We start from the raw sequence: 20,042 nt of genomic DNA, 5'->3' as shown, positions 1-20,042 counted from the left end.
AGCGCACCATCATCGCCGATTTGAGGAAGCACGATACCGTAGTGCACACGGTAGTTCCATTAACGTTTGCCTTTCAACAGTACAAGTTCAACGAAACAGCCACCACATCGTTTCTAAATACCTGAATACAATACTGCTGGGTGTTAGGCGCCGTCATTTTGAAACTAAAAACAACACTTTGACAGCGACGTTTCCACCGTGTTTGCAGCGGTCCTCTACAATCCCACAAAGCCACTGATAAAGATAGCCGAAACGTGGCTTAACACCCAAAAAGATTTTATAAAAATTGACTTCGATTTTGGGAGCCTATGAACGTACCGGGTGATCAAAAAGTCAGTATAAATTTGAAAACTGAATAAATCACGAAATAATGTAGATAGAGAGGTACAAATTGACACACATGCTTGGAATGACATGGGGTTTTATTAGAACCAAAAAAATACAAACGTTCAAAACATGTCCGACAGATGGCGCGTCATCTGATCAGAATAGCAATAATTAGCATAACAAAGTAAAACAAAGCAAAGATGATGTTCTTTACAGGAAATGCTCAATATGTCAACCATCATCCCTCAACAGTAGCTGTAGTTGAGGAATAATGTTGTCAACAGCACTGTAAAGCATGTCCGGAGTTATGGTGAGGTGTTGGCGTCGGATGTTGTCTTTCAGCATCCCTAGAGATGTCGGTCGATCATGATACACTTGCGAATTCAGGTAACCCCAAAGCCCATAATCGCACGGACTGAGGTCTGGGGACCTCGGAGGCCAAGCATGACGAAAGTGTCGGCTGAGCACACGATCATCACTAAACGACGCGCGCAAGAGATCTTTCACGCGTCTAGCAATACTTTTTTTTTTTGTTCTAATAAAACCCCATGTCATTCCAAGCAAGTGCGTCAATTTTTAGCTCTCTATCTACATTATTCCGTGGTTTATTAAGTTTTCAAATTTATACTGAATTTTGATCACCCGGTATATCTTCACATTTTTATTTCCAGTTTCAACATTTTGTTGATACACGACCAGTAACCTTTTGTAATATTTCCTGAAGCGTTTTTTAACAAATCTGTCCAAGTTGCAGTACATACGTTTGGCGACTGTATTAGAACCAAGTTATTCATGCCCAGGCCTAATCTACTGAGGCTACAAAAAGCAGTACAAAGCTGTCAGCGAATAGTGAACACAAATGTAGAATTACAATATGTACTGCTCAATTGTAACAGAAATTAATTATTTGAATTCAGACGTACTAGCACTGACAGTGTCTGATCTTAAGAACGATCATCAAAAAGTGCCGATACATGCTTTACAAAGTAATCGTAGATGACTGTCACAATCAATGAACCTACTTAGCAAGTCTTTAAACAGGGGCTGTATTGGCCTCCAGTTTGATTCTGACGTGCAAAGTAGCCTCATGTTGATTGAATCAGCCATCTATGGATACTTTGTAAAGCATGTATTGGCACTTTGATGATCGTTTTTAAGATCAGACACTGTCAGTACTAGCATATTTAAATTTAAATAATTAATTTCTGATACACTTGAACTGTTCGTATTGTAATTCTACATTTTGTATTCATTGTTCATTGACAACTTTGTAAATTTTTTTGTAGCCTCTGTAGGTGAGGCTTGAGAATGAACCACCTGGTTCAAAACTGGTTGTCAAATAAGTGTACGTCAGTTGAGACAGATTTGTTAATAAACGCTTCATGAACATCACATTCTTGTTCGAGTGTTTCGCACCCGTATCCAATAATTACAATTTATATTCTCGAAAGGTATTACTGACTAAAAGGTGACACTCATTTCAGCTAGCTGCAGATTTACATGGAAAGAGAAAAGCAGAAGATTTGTAATTTATTTAAATCGTCTAGGCAATCAGGTAATGAAGCAGTAAAATTTAATACTAATAATGTATTGTTTCAACGTTCTTGATTATCAATAAGCGTACTCATGCCGGGAGTGTGTGTATTAGGTGTCACAATGTGACAAAACATGATGTAACACTGCCTGGGAATGATATGCTGATAAAAGCTGTTACAGCTGCCAATATTTTTCGTTATTGATCTACTGGCGTCACCCTCTTGTCGACACGTATCTAATCATTTCTAGCCGCTCGTGTTCTCCGAAAATCCTCCAGGGGACCGTGTAAGATATATTTCCAATTTTTACGCTCCGCTTAATGAGTCATGAAAAATGCCTCGATAAAAAAGAAGCATAATTTTGTTATATTTACCCTGTTAAGAGACAGAAGCCTGAAGCAGATATTACCTTTCTAATGAATGAGAAGCTAGTATTCTACATTTAGTGATCGTCTATTAGCTTACCTGTACGACAGAAACTTCCCTTGTTTCCCTGTAGCTTCCAGGTTCTGTTTCGTTAGTAACGACGTCTTTCTTGTAAAGTGCACGGGAGAGAAACTAAGGTATTCGTATTTCCAAAAACTTTATCCAATTTTGGAGGTTCTATTTTATCTTTTAAAAGTAATGATGCATTACATAATTTAAAAACGTGATTATTAATTTCTGTGTCAAAGGAAGTGAGAAGTAAAACATAATGCTTGCAGTCAGTAACGATCGCTAATTTACTGGTTCGTGTTTTCCTTACATTACTGACGATAAGCATATACGGACAAGAAAAGCTCTGCCAGACACGGCAGTGGTGTTTCAGAATGACGAAATCGTTAATGAATTCGTTACGGTCGTGGAGAAAACTGAGACTATATCACGTTGAAATTACTGTGCAGAAATTACTGTACCTGTCACAGAACAAGCATGTACATAATTTCATCAGCTTAGAATTAAACAAAATTCTGAAGCAAAGATCGCACGTCACGTATGCATACAAAAAAAAAAAAGAAGTTGGAGTATTTCAGTTTTTCGGGCATCATGTACTACATGTATGGCTGCTCATTTAGTTCTGCGATGAATCAAAATAATGCCTCATTTTACATTTTTAATCCGCATGAAAGGTACTTAAATACTTCCTGTGATGGTTCCTGTGACATTAATGTCCCTGTGATACGACAAAAGTAATGATTCATGTTAATTTCCAATACTGTAAATGTATTAAATGTATTGAACGTTTCTTGATGACAATATGAAAAGCAAATTGAACATCTGAAACAAAAAAAGAGCAAAGATTGAAACAGATTTTACGGGAAGAGCCCAGAAACTGTGAGCTATCGATTTCGTTGAACTTAGTTCAAAAAGGTTCAAATGGCTCTGAGCACTATGGGACTCAACAACTGAGGTAATCAGTCCCCTAGAACTTAGAACTACTTAAACCTAACTAACCTAAGGACATCATACACATCCATGCCCGAGGGAGGATTCGAACCTGCGACCGCAGCAGTCACGCGGTTTCGGACTGAAGCGCCTAGAACCGCACGGCCACCGCGGCCGGCTTTGAACTTAGTTGGGGGACGCTCAAAAATAACTCATGTAAACAAGCTTAGATCACTGGGTATCCATTTTCGAAACCATCCAGTTTGAATGTCATACACAGAATCAATTTGGGTCCACGTGGAATCGTTAAAACACTCGAAAACAAGGAAAATATCTGCCGCGCAACTTAAGAGTTTCGAGAAATCGAAGACAGTGATTTAGATGCGTTGCAAATGTGTTTTACTGGGAACGTTGCCCAAGTGTGGTAAGGCCTGTGTTCAGATCACAGTCAACTCTCTGTGCACGCGGGTTCGAATCACAGTTCTTTTAACATTTTTTACTCTTCGGTCAATGAAAACTGATACGGAATTGAACCAAAACTGAACACAAATTTCTAGGAATCGGGGAAAAGTTTAATATCAAATGTACTATGTATTTTGTAATTGACTTCACTGATGGCGTAACTAAAGTTACGAAACGGTCGTGCTTCTATATAGAGTAATCATACAGTTGCAGCGATGTTTTTATTCAACATGATACTTAAATAACATAAATTTCGCTGTTAAGCTTTTCCAACACGGATGCTTAAGAATTTGTTCAATATAAATACAAAAAACTGCAACGAGTCATGATTTTAATTTCACTGTGAAGGACGAAAAAAATGCGATCTGTCTGTGTGTCCATGAACTCTGATGAGACTGATAGATGCTAAATGCATACTTTTTTTAATTTAATCAATGTATCTGGATTAATATACATGTATTATATCTCGAAAAGGGTTGTTTCATATTTTGGAATGATTATCTTTCAATTTCAGACATATTAGCTAGTGTAAAAAGTAAGATACCACTGATGTAAACCTCGAATCTTTCTGTAGCTGCTGTTCCATATGCGACGCCAATTTTCAGCATTTGGACACTCTACACAGTCACTGGTTTGAGTTAATTCTCATTATTATACTGTTTTCAGTGTACAAATCATATTTAAAAAAAGAAACCTGAGACAGCTTACTATTCATGCACAGAAAAGCTGGAAATCTGCTTGTATACAAGATGAGATTAATTAAACAGGTCGTACAGTGGGTATAAGCACTGTACCGGTTCTCCTAGTGAGGGAAGCGGAGGTTAGTACGTAACAATATGTGAACACATTGTACCATCTCCCCGCCCCCATTGAGAAGTATCTGTATTGCACACTCGTACAGGCATACTGAAGGTACTCATTACTTTTCAGCTGGCGCATTTGGACGGATTCCTGGCTTTTTAGAGACAAGATATCAGCAATTTTTGTTGCCGTTTATCACTCCTGTTCGAATCTATCTCATCGCCGCCACCGTGCAGCGGTGTAACAGCTTACTGATCGACGCTGCCACCATGGGAGTCACTTCACCGTGCGTCGACACCAGTTTATCAGACCTTCGTCTTCTCGAGTGTTAACAGGCGCTATCTTAGCTGGCTCACAGCAATTACACTATCTAGAGGTGTTCCCTGCTTATTACAGTAATTGGCACTACCAAGAAAAGATATTATCTCTCTCACAGTGCGAATGTGCGGTAAAATTATAATAAAATGTTAACCCTACATTTTCCTTTCGTTGAAGTTTGTTTCCAAATTATCAATAGATTTAAGAACGCAAGACAATTGATTTAAGAGGTTTTAATGAAACAATACGGCAAAAAAGTAAACTCTGGCATTGTTGGGCCACATTCTAAATAAATAAGAAGTATCGTAATACTCATATAATAAGTCATATACTTTCTTTTTCGATGTTAATACAAGGTATTGATAATGGGTTCCCACACCACCCAAATTTTGTTTCGGAAAACACTATTTTCTATATTTTAATCTAAACATGTTTTTGCAGCTCTAGGCCATCATTAGAGAGTTCTCCAAAGTTAGTTTTTTTTTTTTTACTTAAGCGTCGACGAAAGTTATATTGTTTCAGTGTGAATTTAGGCCTATGCTGGTATTGCTGCGAAGAAGTCTGTGCTTTTTTTATTCTTCAACTTCTTATCATATTAAGCGGTGCTCGGTTAACTACAGCTACTTTTCATCTGTTTCAGCGAAGAGCTTGCATCTGAAAAAACATGGCATTTCTGACGATATACAGAGTGTTACAAAAAGGTACGGCCAAACTTTCAGGAAACATTCCTCACACACAAATAAAGAAAAGATGTTACGTGGACATGTGTCCGGAAACGCTTAATTTCCATGTTGGAGCTCATTTTAGTTTCGTCAGTATGTGCTGTACTTATCATGATTTCATACGGGGTACTCTACCTGTGCTGCTAGAACATGTGCCTTTACAAGTACGACACAACATGTGGTTCTTGTACGATGGAGGTCTTGCACATTTCAGTCGAAGTATTCGTACGCTTCTCAACAACAGATTCGGTGACCGATGGATTGGTAGAGGCGGACCAATTCCATGGCCTCCACGCTCTCCTGACCTCAATCCTCTTGACTTTCATTTATGGGGGCATTTGAAAGCTCTTGTCTACGCAACCCCGGGACCAAATGTAGAGACTCTTCGTGCTCGTATTGTGGACGGCTGTGATACAATACGCCATTCTCCAGGGCTGCATCAACGCATCAGGGATTCCATGCGACGGAGGGTGGATGCATGCATCCTCGCTAACGGAGGACATTTTGAACATCTCCTGTAACAAAGTGTTTGAGTTCACGCTGGTACGTTCTGTTGCTGTGTGTTTCCATTCCATGATTAATGTGATTTGAAGAGAAGTAGTAAAATGAGCTCTAACATGGAAAGTAAGCGTTTCCGGACATATGTCCACTTAACATATTTTCTTTCTTTGTGTGTGAGGAATGTTTCCAGAAAGTTTGGCCGTACCTTTTTGTAACACCCTGTATAGAAGAAAAACTATGGTTAACGCAGAGTATAAAGCAGTGTTTTGCAATAAAAAGTCTGCAAAGCATACAAAATGTAAAGGCATGAAGAGTTACTAATTTCCGATTTTTCGTAACAACTGCTTTAATTCCTACTCCAAAATTTTTCTTTGGTTCCCTTTAGTGCTTGCTCAGTGTACAGACTGAATAAGATCGCCGATAGGTTACAAAGCTGTCTCACTGCCTGCTCGACCATTGCTTCCCGTTCATGCCCCTCGACTCCCTTATAATTGCCGTCTGGCGTCTTTCTCTCCCATTTTACACCAGGTACCTCCAGAATATCAAAGAGAGTATTCTAGTCTACAGTGTCTAAAGCGTTCTCTAAGTCTAAGTAGGTTTGCCTTTCCTTAACATATCTTCTAAGATAAGTCCTAGGGTCAGTACTGTCTCGCGTGTTGCTATATTTCTTCGAAAACAAAACTGATCTTCCCCCAAATCGGCTTCTAACAGTTTTTTTCATTCTTCTGTAAAGAATTCGTGTTAGTATTTTGCAACCGTGGTTTTTTAAACTCATTTATTAAACTGATAATTGGGTAATATTCACACCTGTCACCACATACTTTCTTTGTAATTCGAATTATTACGTTTCTCCTGAAGTCTGAGATTATTTCGCCTATCTCATAGGTATATGCTGACGATATCTCAGAGGTCATATAGTTTGCAACCAACGAAAAGTAGCAGTCATTACCAACTGCCGTCTCTTCACAAATTTTGAGAAATGTAGATATACATACTTACATACATTGCAGTGACTATAATATTTAGCATGGGTAGGCTGGATTACGTTCCACAGAGTAACGAAACACATATCTGAGTTGGAGCAACCCCGGTGCATCTCAACCAGAGGCACGATTTCAAAACAGTGATGCATTTCCTACCACATAATCAGAGCAGGACGACCCACTTGAAACCACCTCCCACCCCCTCCATCTCCCCCCACCCCGTACCCCCCGCCCCCGCCTTACCACGCATGGTACGTCGCGTCGTCATTACTACCACTGTAATTAAGGCCGCACTTTCGCCACTCTCAGTGCTACTGGAAACGGATGCATATTACTGACACAAGAGGGATACACAGCTACTTAACTGTTTCACTTGGTGAGGAAAATCGGCACTGAACTTGAATCACATGGCACAGCCCTCTCTGTCGTACATTTGAATCGAGGCAAAAGGCGCTTATATTTCTAGGAAGAGTCTCTCTGTCTCATGTTTCTAAAATATATTGTTCTACAATAGTACGTTTTTTCTATCATTGTTATATTGAACAGTTATTTAGCTCTTTCGTTTTGAGTGCTATTGACCGATACGTCTTACCTTTAAAGACAAATCAAGTTTCGTCTTTTGTTTTGTCCCTGTACTAGGGTGAAGTGTCACTGCCCCTGTTCAGTGTTTCAGTGCTGCTTCCGTCACGCGGTAATGTTGTTTTAGTTCTGGTTACAAATGTTATGTGAAATAAATAAAAGTCGTCACCGCCAGTCAATGCTTATGCATCATAATTAAACGAAATACGCAACCATTCTGTGATCAGAGTAATAAAAACCAGATCTCTAGTCGAAGACGACGTAGCCTTATCTAACATACTTAAAAATTCTTTGGTTTCATAAAACTAAAACAAACAGCAACCGTCTACCTTAGCTTATGAGTAATATCTCTTGATTCATTAACCATAGCAACAAAATCCAATATCATTGTTGCTCATGTGGCACAACTTTACCCTCAGAGCCGAAATAATTAAATGCAATGCTTCGTGTTGTTCGATGTTATTGTCAATCAGTCCCCTACCTTCCTCCTTGTCCTTTTCATCTCCTCTTTCGTAATTCGTTATTCGTGCATTTCAATGTTTAACGCGTGAACTTTTTGTATTAGTTGAGTTCATCCCCACGAGCGAACTACTCTCAAGAGTTAAGGTTGATACGTAAATAGCCTAAAAATACATCGCATATTGTAATACAAAAGATGCATATTTTGGAAAATACAGGTTTACCTCACATATATGTCTTGCAGAGCGTGTGAAAACAATTACATTTGGCACTGATGATAATGCTTGGAAACAAAGAAAACTTTAAGATGATTACCAGGTCAAAATAACCCATGTTTATTATTGGCCTTGATGCACCACGATCTGTACTCAGGCTTAAAAATAGTTTGTTGTTGTTGTTGTTGTTGTGGTCTTCAGTCCTGAGACTGGTTTGATGCAGCTCTCCATGCTACTCTATCCTGTGCAAGCTTTTTCATCTCCCAGTACCTACTGCAACCTACATCCTTCTGAATCTGCTTAGTGTATTCATCTCTTGGTCTCCCCCTACGATTTTTACCCTCCACGCTGCCCTCCAATACTAAATTGGTGATCCCTTGATGCCTCAGAACATGTCCTACCAACCGATCCCTTCTTCTGGTCAAGTTGTGCCACAAACTTCGCTTCTCCCCAATCCTATTCAATACTTCCTCATTAGTTATGTGATCTACCCATCTAATCTTCAGCATTCTTCTGTAGCAACGAAAGGTACTAAAAATTCGTTGTGCTACTGAAGTCGTTGCACGTGCATATCCGCGAATTCGATGTAGTAGCTCCTTAGAAAAATATTTTAAAAATGTCAGACATTGATGGCTTCGTTATTTTCTTTTTAATCTACAGCGCTGTGCCCTTGGCGTGGGGTAACGACTGCAGTGCTTGAGAGGTGTAAACAAGATCACGGGCCCGGGAAGATGGGGTGACGAATAATCAACTACTTTTTTTAAACGAGATGCGTAGTGGAATCGAGATTTCAGTATCAGAAAGAACAGCACCCATCTAGTTATTAATCTGATAGCATCATAGCTGGAGCACATTTGAAAGTTTGAGTCCCTTGACTGACACCACCAGTCGTCAGCTGCTCGTTGCCAACCAGCCCGCTAAGGAACAGACAGCATTAAAGCCTTTCGGCTGAAAATATCCTTCGCGCCAGATGGCATCTGTTTATCGTCTTTATAAATACCGGCCCGGCCTAGCACGAGAGTGAAAACCAATAAACAGTGACGCATTACGTTAGATGGGACTTCGCAATAGTTACGTTCCAGTCTTCATACTTTGCCGTACTGTTAATTTTAGAACAGTTTTACAATAGTCACATGAGATACAAGATAAAAGAAATGAAATGGAAACATATAACAATTTAAGACGACTTTCTCCCAGCGTACGTCGTTCTCTGCGAAATAGTGGACTAGAAGTTGCCTTCCTAGATCAAAATGAACAACAAACGGTGTTATGTTAGATTAGAAGATGTGCCACATTCAATACTTTCATACAATTTACGTGTCACTTTCATAAAAATACACCACATCACATGCTAGTACAATGAGACGCTTGGTTATTTCAGGAATTATTAAATAAAATACAATAACTAATGAATTTCACACTGGTGCAATATTCTGGTGAGGATCTTGAATATGAGTTTAATGTTTATGAGAGCTGTTTGATTGAGTTCAACAGTTCGTTATCTACGTTGAACTCAAGCAAAGTTGATAGCGGGACTGGTATATCTGTAGATTTGAATGCAAGCATGACGACAGGGTTTTGCTTCGTCATGTGTGTCTCTATTAACAAGTTGAAGATTTGTTTGACGCATGTCCTTTCTTTTCAGATATGGTCCGGATACCTTTCTGCTATCTGTGTATCCACTTAGTTTTCTAATAGTACTATAATTTTGCCAGGTATATGGAGGAATATCATTCCTCTCAGAAATTATATTCTCCTGAAATTCTTGGCACACGTTTTGTCTTCATTTTTGTGAAAGGACTGGAGTGGTTTACATTTCCAATCTTCTGATATTAAACCTGTTTCCTAGCTTCTTACGAGTTGGTTGGACATGTCCAGCAAGATTAAACCCTCCTGTTACTATTGTATCTTCTCGAGTTCTTTCGTTTTTTTTTTAATTTTTTACTTCTTGTATAATATCTGGCGAGGTGCCAAATTTCAGTACTCTGAAACACTAACGTATCATCGATTCCTTCTCTGTTGAGTTTTGTGCGGGGTATGTTCCTAAGTTTTGTTTTCATCTTTGATGTTTTGTGGAAGTCTGTGGTTATTTGAACTGTAAATTGTTCCTCGTTGAATTTCTCTTGGTATTTCTTATTCTTTTAGTTGTTGATTTTCTAATTACTTGGAAATGGTAATTTTTCATAGATTTCAGTTGAATACCATTTTGTTCAACGATAGGACACTATTATCATGAAGCATGTCAAAGCTTATTCTTCATCATTTGTTCTTCATAGGCCTTAGAGAACCAGTTCCCACATTTGGCATGGCGGTTTTTTGGATACTTGACCCAAACTTTCTCTGTTGCTTTATTCTTCGCTCACTGACAAAAATGTTAAGCAACTAGAAGTTGATAGGGTATGTGGTGATAATGCAGTAATTACGAAATCAAGTTAACTGAACAAAGAAATCGACAGCACGATCGTCTGCTGGTTCCTCGTCAGTAGGGTACTGCATCCGCTTGGGCCTGGACGTGCGTAGTTTTTTGGTTGGTATCGGTTCGTATAGCTGTTGTATACTGTCCCAGGTACGTTGACCCGCAACTGTTGCAAGTGCCCCTCTATATCCTAAATATTTGGCACAGGGAAAGAGCCTTACATTCGTCCCACATCTGTTCTACTGGGAATCCAGCTAGCTAAGAGATTACTGCAACAACCTGCAGGCAGAATATGGAAAATCTTGACGCGTTTGGACGATCGTTGTTGTGTCGTTAAGTTGTTTGGGGATACTGTCTCATAAGAGGCAACATTTCAAGACGCAGGATATATGAGACGTACTGCTGTGCTGCCAGAGTTCACCGAATCTCTTTCAGAGATGAGCTGAAGTCACACTGTACGGTTCCCCAAAATGTGACGCTAGTGTCAACTTCGGTGTGCATCTCCAAAACACTGGCAGAATGCGGTCTCTCCTCTTGGCGTTGCCATACTTGCAAACGACAGTCATACGAGATAGTGCAGTACCGAGACTCGTCGCTGAAAATGATGCGACGTTTCTTGTCGGTAGCTTTCCCGATTGCAGCATCATGAGAAAAGTAGTCGGGCTGAGGTTTTCACAGCAGTCTACGCGTGGAACTGAGATTCAGTAGCCCGTCTTTTACTAGTCTCTAGCCTGTAGTCGTTTACATGGGGTACTGAAGTAAGTTCTTTACTTGTGCTCGTATGGGCGTGCGATCAGCCGAGCTGTCTAAGGCGGTACAGTCATGGCCTGTGCGGCTGGTCCCGGCGGAGGTTCGAGTCCTCCCTCGGGCATGGGTGTGTGTGTGTTTGTCCTTAGGATAGTTTAGGTTAAGTAGTATGTAAGCTTAGGGACTGATGACCTTAGCAGTTAAGATTTCACACACATTTGAACGTTTTTTTGCTCTTATGGTAGACGCAGATGTTTATGGACCGCGATGTGCTTGCGCATAATATGGGAATCGTCTGATGGTGCGGTCTGACTTCGGCGGCTAGATGCTGAATCAGTGTTCCGATTCAGTCCAATACCTGCCCACTCTCACAGCCGAACGCCACACATACCTGCACATTGCATGCTTAGACTAGTCTGCTGCCACATGCAAACCACAGTGACGCATCCTTAAACTTTGTCAAGCGCTGATAGTTTTGTTGGCAATTTTGTCCCGTAAGAATACGCAGTACTCAACATTGCTCAATTTTTACAACGAGCACCTGAACACGTTCGCTGGGCCCTATATGACGCTGAGTAACATGGTCACACGGTGCCAAAACTAATGCACCTCGGAGTCCGTCCTAGCCGTCATAGCCTATTCGTTCACATAAGCGTTGATGGAATGTGTGTGTCCTAAATTTCGTCTACATAAAACTCATTTCTTCTACACGCTTAGTTTCTTTCTTTTTTCAGCCATTGTAGTTTTTGTGGGAACTGGGAATAATCTTTGTAATAACAATTTATTTTTTTTTTTTTTAGTTCTTCATTTCAGCATATTGGGTGATTCAAATTTATATTCTTGACCTATTATGGTCTGTTACAATATTAATTCGTGTCTTGTTTACGTCGTCCATGATTTTATTCGGTTTGAGTGTGTATATATTATTTCGTCACTATTTAAGATACAGATACTGACTAGCTGTATATAAAAGCTTCAAGTTCAGTCGTCTATACAGACGTTCATATGAAGTTTTTCAGTTGTAGCTTAATTTATTATTTTTATGCAAGAACACAGGCTAAACGACAGAATGGCAAAATAAGAATTCGTGAGACCTTTAGATTCCGACTGTCGCTTTATGTACTTATTCTCAAGCCAATTCCAGGCTTCATCGCCGATGAACAGTAGTCAGCGTGGATCCCTGAACCACGCACCTGTTGTGGAGACCCATAAGCAGCAACGTTCGCTGAACGTTCATTGAGGAGACGCTGTTAGTGGGCCCTAGGTTCATATGGGTGGTCAGTTGTTCAACAGATGCATGTCTCTTCGCCTGCACACATCTCTGCAGCAGTCGTTAACCTCTGTCATCTATGGCCGTGGTGAACCACAGTTGCCTCGTCATCGCTTTGGATAGGCCCATTTTTCTCTGCACGCTATACTTAAACGACGGTGGCGCGCGAACAGTTTAAATGCAGCCGTTTCGGAAATGTTTCCCCCATGGGCCAGAAAACCAGTGATCATGCCTTTTTGAACGTCAGACAAATCGCTCCATCTCCGCATTACGACAACGACTGCACTATTTTCCGCGTCCCGCCGACACGCTTTATATACCTTCCACTGCCATTGCTCCCGCCTGCCGTCTGTGAGTAGATATTGCACGTTGACGTTCAATAAAGGCGGTGGTCACATTAGTGCGACTGGACCGTACCGGTATGTATTGAATTATTTGGTCTAAGTATCTAATACAGCACACTTGCCATAACTGTCTAGGGTTTAGGTGTTTTATTCTTCTTTAACTTCTTTATTGCTAGCCTAGTTCCTCCTGTGCGAATGGAATCTGTTCTCTTTCACATGTTGCTCTAGTAATTCAGAGCGAAGATACCAGTGGTACTCTGTCTTCTATCGCCATATCGTCAGGCAACAGCGTTCACACTTCACAGTAGGTATTGCGCGGGCCAGCCGTTTGTCGCCGAGCGCTTCAGTCCGGAACCGCGCTGCTGCTATGGTCGCAGGTTCGAATCCTGCCTCGGGCAAGGATGTGTGTGACGTCCTTAGGTTAGTTAGGTTTAATTAGTTCTATGTCTAGGAGACTGACTACCTCAGATGTTAAGTCCTGTAGTGCTCAGAGCCATTTGAACCATGGTATTGCGCCGATGTCTAGAAAAAAAAAACCAACTAATGTCCACCCGAACAGACCATGGAGGCCCAACGGTATCGACCGGGCGCCGTGTCACCCTCAGCTCACAGGCGTTCACTGGAAAGGGATACGGAGGGACATGTGGTCAGCACACCGCTCTCCCGGCCGTACGTCAGTTTACGAGACCGAGGCCGCTACTTCTCAATCAAGCAGCTACTCTTGTTTGGTGCAACATTCCTTTGTATTGTTGTTTGACAGTTCGGTGGAAACTCAGCCTTATTTGCCTCTCTGTTTCCCCTGATGATGCGCAGAGTACTGAATTGTCAGGGATACTGGGAGATCACGTCGTATGTGGTTGTTGTATTTGCGGAAAACGCCGACAGGCTGTGTTCCGCTCCAGCGCACCGGTCGGTGGTAAGCGGCTAGTGCGGCAGAAGGTGAGGTGGCCTGAGCAGACGCCCCCGGTTCGGCCGTCGTGCAGGACAGCAACCGTAAATCAGCTGCCCGGTTGCGCGCACACGTACACCCGCCAGACTGCCAGAGTAATGAAGCACTGAAGCGTGACGACCTCACCCAGTGGGAGGCACTCTACGGCGTGCCGTGGCTATCGCTAGTCCAGCGACGCTCCTCCCTCGGGGCTGTTTGTTGCACCTGCATCGCAGGTCGCAGGCCTCGCGTCTCTGTGAGCAGTAGCAGCAGCCGTTTCAACGACAGTATTTCATGCCATTTTGTCCTCTGTTCGAAGACTGGTTTGATGTAGCTCTCAGTGCTACGTACGAGCATTTCACCTCCGAATGATCGTTCAAACGTTCATTCGTCTGAACCTGCTTATTGTTTTCATCCCTTGCTTTTCTCTTCTACAATTCCCCGTCCTACTCTCACTTTATTACCAAACAGACGATTCGCTGATGCCTCAGTATGCCTGTCAAACAATCCCTTCTTTTAGTCGTGCCGTAATTATCTTTTTTCGCTAATTAGATTCAGTACCTCATCATCAGTTACTCTATCTACACATCTAATTTTCAGCGTTCTCCTGTAACACCACATTACGAAACATTCTGTTCTCTTCTTGTCTGACCTCCTTAATGTCCTCGTTTCTCTTCCGTACAAGGGGCGTTTAATAACTAATGTAACACATTTTATGATGACATCTTGGGTTGTCGGGTGTTCTGCCGGATATCAGCGTCGTACTTGCACGATATTTCGGTCACGTAGCTCGAGACCTTCATCAGGTGCGACCTGAGACTGCTCCTCGAGTGTTTTTTTTTTTCATTCCCACCCCTGATGGGGATGGGCGGGCTGTTTGAGGGCTTGCATTGCCCTTTTCAGCCATTTGCTGTACATAACTCGTACATTCATTTATTTATTAATTCAATATTTCTTGCAAAGTGCATTTGATCATATTGAGTATACATAGATATAGCATATATAGAAATGCAGGAATATAAAATAATACAATAATACAAAATAAAACAAAATAATACAATAATACAAAATAAAACAAAATATAAAGTAGGTACAAGGATATTAGATAGGTACAAAATGTTACATAAAATGAGGTTAGAGGTTGAGGTTTAAGTATTAAAGATTTTAAGTCATGTTGTGATATAGTGTTTCTTTATAAATTATATCGTATTTTCCGTTATGATTGTTTTCTTGGAGTACTTTGGTGTGTATTGAGGTTGTGCATACGATAGTAGTACCGTAGTTTGGTGTGTATGCTACTTTTAATGTTTAATTTGTTATTTCTATGCTACTTTTTAGATGTAGCTTAGGTCTACAGTTCTTGTGTATGTTTTGTGTGTGTGCGTGTGCGCGCAGGCGCGTTTGTGTGTATATTCTGGGGTCAGTTTCTGTGTCTTTGGGTGAGGTGTGGGGGAAGTTGGATGCCTTGTGTTAGTGGTTCCATGGTGGGGGCGAGGTCTGGGTATTCTTGGCTGGTGTTTTGTGCTACTGTACACGCTGGTTGGGTATACTTAAATTTTGGTCGTCTGTTCATTCGCGGTCTTGTTGTCAAAATGTCTTCCATGTCTGGGCGTTTCGTTAATATGTGTCTACCGTAGTTCGCTCTGAGTTTGGTCAGTCTGTTTTGTAGCGGCTCCACGCCTGTGATGTCATATGCGTCGTCTCTAGGCGTGAGCCTTGGCAGTCTACAGATGCTGCGTAAAAGTCGTCTTTCGGTCGAGTAGAGTTGTTCGGCTACCGGTTTGTGCAAGCCTCCTAAGGGGGCTGCTGCATATTCTATCACTGGTCTGATGTACGTCTTGTAGGTGTGTATCGCCGTGTGGTCGTCACATCCATGGAAACGTCCTTGTACTTGTCTGATTAGGCATTGTCTTTTCCTCGTCTTGTTTAGCAGATAAGTGAGATGTGTCTTCCAGTTTAAGTACTTGTCTAGGTACACTCCTAGGTACCTGGCAGTGTCATTAAGTCTTAGTGGTGTGTCCCACAGCGTCAGTTGTATGTCATTTGTGTTTTGTTGTCGTTTTTTCGTCAGGTGTCTGTGTCTAAATAAAACCATTTGGGTTTTGGTTGGGTTTGGTCGGATTCTCCATGTCGTCATCCAGTTTTCTAATCTTTGTAGGTAGGTCTGTGTTTTTTGTTGTATGGTTGTCGTCCTCAAGTCTGTGCACCAGTAGGCGGTGTCGTCAGCATACAGTCCTACCGTTTCTTTGGGGGTTGTTGTCGTTGGTACGTCAGCCGTGTAAAGCGCGTACAGCAGCGGGGATAGGATACCTCCTTGTGGCACTCCTGCTTGGGGTGTGAATTCTTGGGAGTAGGCTCCGCCGACATGTACCTTGCACTTCCTGTTTGTGATGTACGCCCGTATTAGTCGTATAACTTTGGTCGGGAGGCCCAATTTGCTCAGTTTGTATAGCAGTCCTGTATGCCAGAGCTTGTCGAAGGCACGCTCTATGTCTAAGAAGACTGCAAGCGTGCAGTGTCCTATGTTGAAGCCTTGTGTTATTCCGTTGGTCAGTCTGATTAACGGATCGTTAGTGGAGTGATTTTGTCGGAAGCCTGATTGTGTCAGAGGGAGGATGTCGTTGCGTTCTACATACGTTTTTATGCGGTCAGTTAGTATCCTTTCGTAAGTTTTCCCTATGACGTCGAGTAGAGATATCGGTCTGTAAGATCTTGGGTCAGTCCTTGGTTTGTCAGGTTTTGGTATCATTATTGTTTTGCTAGTCTTCCAAGTGGCGGGTAGCGTTTCATTTGTGAGACAATAGTTGTAGATGAGGTAGAGGATGGGTGTCAGGAGGTGGGCTGGGGCTTTTTGAAGGTGTATACGTCTTATGTCATTTTGTCCTGGAGCTGTGTTACGTCCTGAGTATATGGCATTGATTATTTCTGCGTTAGTGATTTCTGCTGTCAGCGTGTTTTCGTCTTCTGTTGCTGTCGTTGGGGCGTTTAGGATTATAGTCAGCTGTTGCTCGGCGTGTTGTCTGAAGTTGTCGTCAAATTTTGCGTCTTGTGGGAAGGAGTAAACTTGCTGCAGTACTTGTCGAAATGCGTCTGCTTGTTCTGCTTTGTCTGTTGTCGGTTCATTATCCCCTAGTAATGTAGTGTTTGCTGTCCGTCGTTGTCCCGTGAGCGTTTTAAAGCGTTGCCAGAATTTCCCCCCTTCCCTGTAGTTAAGTCTTCTGCATGTGTCGTCCCATTGTCTTTGTCGGTGTTCGCATATGATTCTTTTAACTCTGGCATTCAATCTATTCCATTGTCTTTTTAGGTCTGGGTTGTTGTCGCGTCTGATTTGTCTATAAAGTTGTTTTTTGTGTCGTATTAGGTTGAGGGCTTCCTGGGGTATGGCTTGTTTCCAATTTTCGACTAGTATAGTGGGTATGGCTTCATGTATTGCTTGATGTATGGCAGTCTCTATTCTGTTTGTGGCGTGTTGGAGGTCGTCGTCGTCTGTTATCGTCAGTGGTATTGCTAGTTGTTCCGTGAGTACTTCTTTATATTTGTCCCAATTCGCATTTGCGTATTTGCGGATTGTTCGTCTTGTGGGTATATGGTCTGGGGGCAGGGTGGCGCTGGTCGAAAAAAGGATAGGCAGGTGGTCGCTAGTTATCGAGGTGCCCACGACAGCATCTGACATTGTGTCGCTAATGTTGTGTCCATATAGTACGTGATCTGGTGTCGAGTGGCCTCGGTGTCCTATGAAAGTCGGTTGGTTAACTGGTAACCGTTCCATTGGTTCTGTTGTCAGGAAGTCGAATAGACTACGTCCGTTTCTATTGTCGGCTGTGTCCCCTAGCATATGGTGTCGTGCATTAAAGTCTCCTAGTATTATGTATCTATTGTAAGTCATCATATGTCGTAGGAAGTGCAGTGGCAGGGGCGTTCCAGATGGGTTGTACAGGCATGCTATCGTAAGAGTGCGTCTGTTTTTGTCTCTTATCTGTACTATCACTGCTTCTAGGTTATTGAGTGGTGCCGGAAGAGGGATCTCCTTTGCTGCAATAGTGTTCTGCACGAGTATAGCTACTCCTCCTCTTCGGTCCTGCCTGTCTTTTCTGAATGTATTGAACCTGGGGATGTTAAAGGCGTGTGTGTTTCTTAGCCATGTTTCGGTGATGCCTGCAACATGGACACCTTCCTGTTGTATGGTGTGCGTTAGTATTGGGCGTTTCGGTTTGACGCCTTGGGCGTTTACCGATAGGAGACGTAGAGTGTTGTCCATCGCGGAGGTGCCTGGGAGGGAGGGGGTTGGAGTTAGGGTGTGGGTGTCTGTTTAATTCGTGTCCTGTTGTGCGTGTTGCGGTGTGTGCTGGGGTGTGTGTTGTGGTGTGTGTCTGAAGCGAGTTTCTGGGTGCCAGTGGTCGCTTATTGTGATATGTATTTTACTTCCTGTTTGTGTAACCTCAAAGTCTTTTTCTAGAATCTGTTTAGTAGCTTGTTTCAGTGATTTTATGATGGCTTCCCTGCGATCCTGGAACAAGTCCAGCAGAGTTGCAGCAAGGACTCGCAGCAGGTCTTCCTTCAGCACGAGCTCTTGTTTGAGGTCGTCGTTGTTGTTTGGAAGTGGCGCTGGTTCGTCGATGATTTTTATTGGCGCGCGCGTTTCCTCACTTGTTGCCTCCTTGGGACGCATGGGACACCTGTACGAGAGCGCGGAGTGGTCACCCTTGCAGTTTGCGCACATCTCTTTCTCTTTTATGTTACAGCGTGAGAGATCGTGCGGTCCACTGCATCTTGGGCACTTTGTCTCTCTAGTGCAGTTCGCTGTGGCATGCTCAAAGGTTAAGCACCTGCCACATTGTGCCGGTTGTGGGGGAGGGTCACGTGGGGGCTCTGCGTGTCTTATGGTGAAATCTATTTTTGCTCCCTCAGTCAGGAGTGTGTCAACAGTTTGTTGGCAGTACGTAATCACCCTGAATTTCTGGGTGAACGCGTCGCGCTTCCTGTCCTTTATTCGCCATGCTTTTACCACATCGAAACCCTGTTGGCGAAGTTGCTCTGTCACAGTTTCGTCCGTTGTTCCGTGTGGGATTTGTTTCAATATGACACTCATTGAGGGGTTCTTCCTGTGTCTCCCTATGGATCCTCGCGGTTCCCTTGTTTGTCTGGAGTTGACGGTGACCTCAGGGTACCCAGATCTCCTAAGTTTGTACATGATTGTTCAGTATTTATGCCTATGGCCTTCCCCCTCCACCAACGGCTGCAGGCGCTTCCTCTGCGGTCCGCGCCCATTCCCTGTGACCTGTTGGAGCGTTGCTGCTCCGTTTTCCGTCCGCTGCGGTTCTAGGTGTTCCCTCTGCGGTCCGCGCCCACCAAACCCGCTCCTGGGGGTTTCATCTACGGTCTGGGGTACCAGGCGTTCTCCCTGCGGTCCGCGCCCGCTCACCACGACCTGTTGGAGCGTTGCCGCTCCATTTTTCGTCTGCTGCTGCTCTGGATGTTCCCTCTGCGGTCCGCGCCCACCAGTCCCACTTCTGGGTGTTCCATCTTCGGTCTGGTGCTCCTGGCAGTCCGTCAGGGGCTCGTTTACCATCTCCATGTCTCTGGTTCTTCTGTTTGTGTAGTGTTGCAGCTGGCCCCGTTGCTCCTTTAACAATTCCAGAGCCGGATCCCAGGCTCTGCTTAGCTGGTACCCTGTGTCACGATTCATAAGATTGTCAGCCATTTTAATCTCAATCGATTCTCTTATAACACTGTCCCAAAATCTGGGTGTTTGTGCTAGAATCTTGGTATCCTCATACTTCATGGCATGATCTAGTTCTAGACAGTGTTCAGCAATGGCTGACTTAGTCACCTGTCTTAATCTAGTGTGCCTCTGATGTTCTTTGCACCTGATCTCCACAGTTCTTGTCGTCTGGCCAATGTAGGACATGCCACATTGACAAGGTATATTGTAAATCCCTGGTTTTCGTAACCCCAGGTCGACCTGGGGTCCACCTCGTTGGTGGAGGGGGAAGGCCATAGGCATAAATACTGGACCAGGTCCACTCGAGGAGCAGTCTCAGGTCGCACCTGATGAAGGTCTCGAGCTACG

The 20,042-nt window shown here is 42.8% G+C and overlaps 1 protein-coding gene across 2 annotated transcripts in view; it reads left to right on the top strand.

Annotated features, from left to right (window-relative positions):
- Positions 1-20,042, top strand: part of LOC124612475 (band 3 anion transport protein) — an 860,143-nt gene that overhangs the window by 285,765 nt on the left and 554,336 nt on the right. The gene's annotated exons all lie outside the window — the stretch shown is intronic.

The sequence above is a fragment of the Schistocerca americana genome, chromosome 4 (genome assembly GCF_021461395.2).
Source record: "Schistocerca americana isolate TAMUIC-IGC-003095 chromosome 4, iqSchAmer2.1, whole genome shotgun sequence".
NCBI classification, from domain to species: domain Eukaryota; kingdom Metazoa; phylum Arthropoda; class Insecta; order Orthoptera; family Acrididae; genus Schistocerca; species Schistocerca americana.
This window is presented reverse-complemented; position numbering and strand designations above follow the sequence as displayed.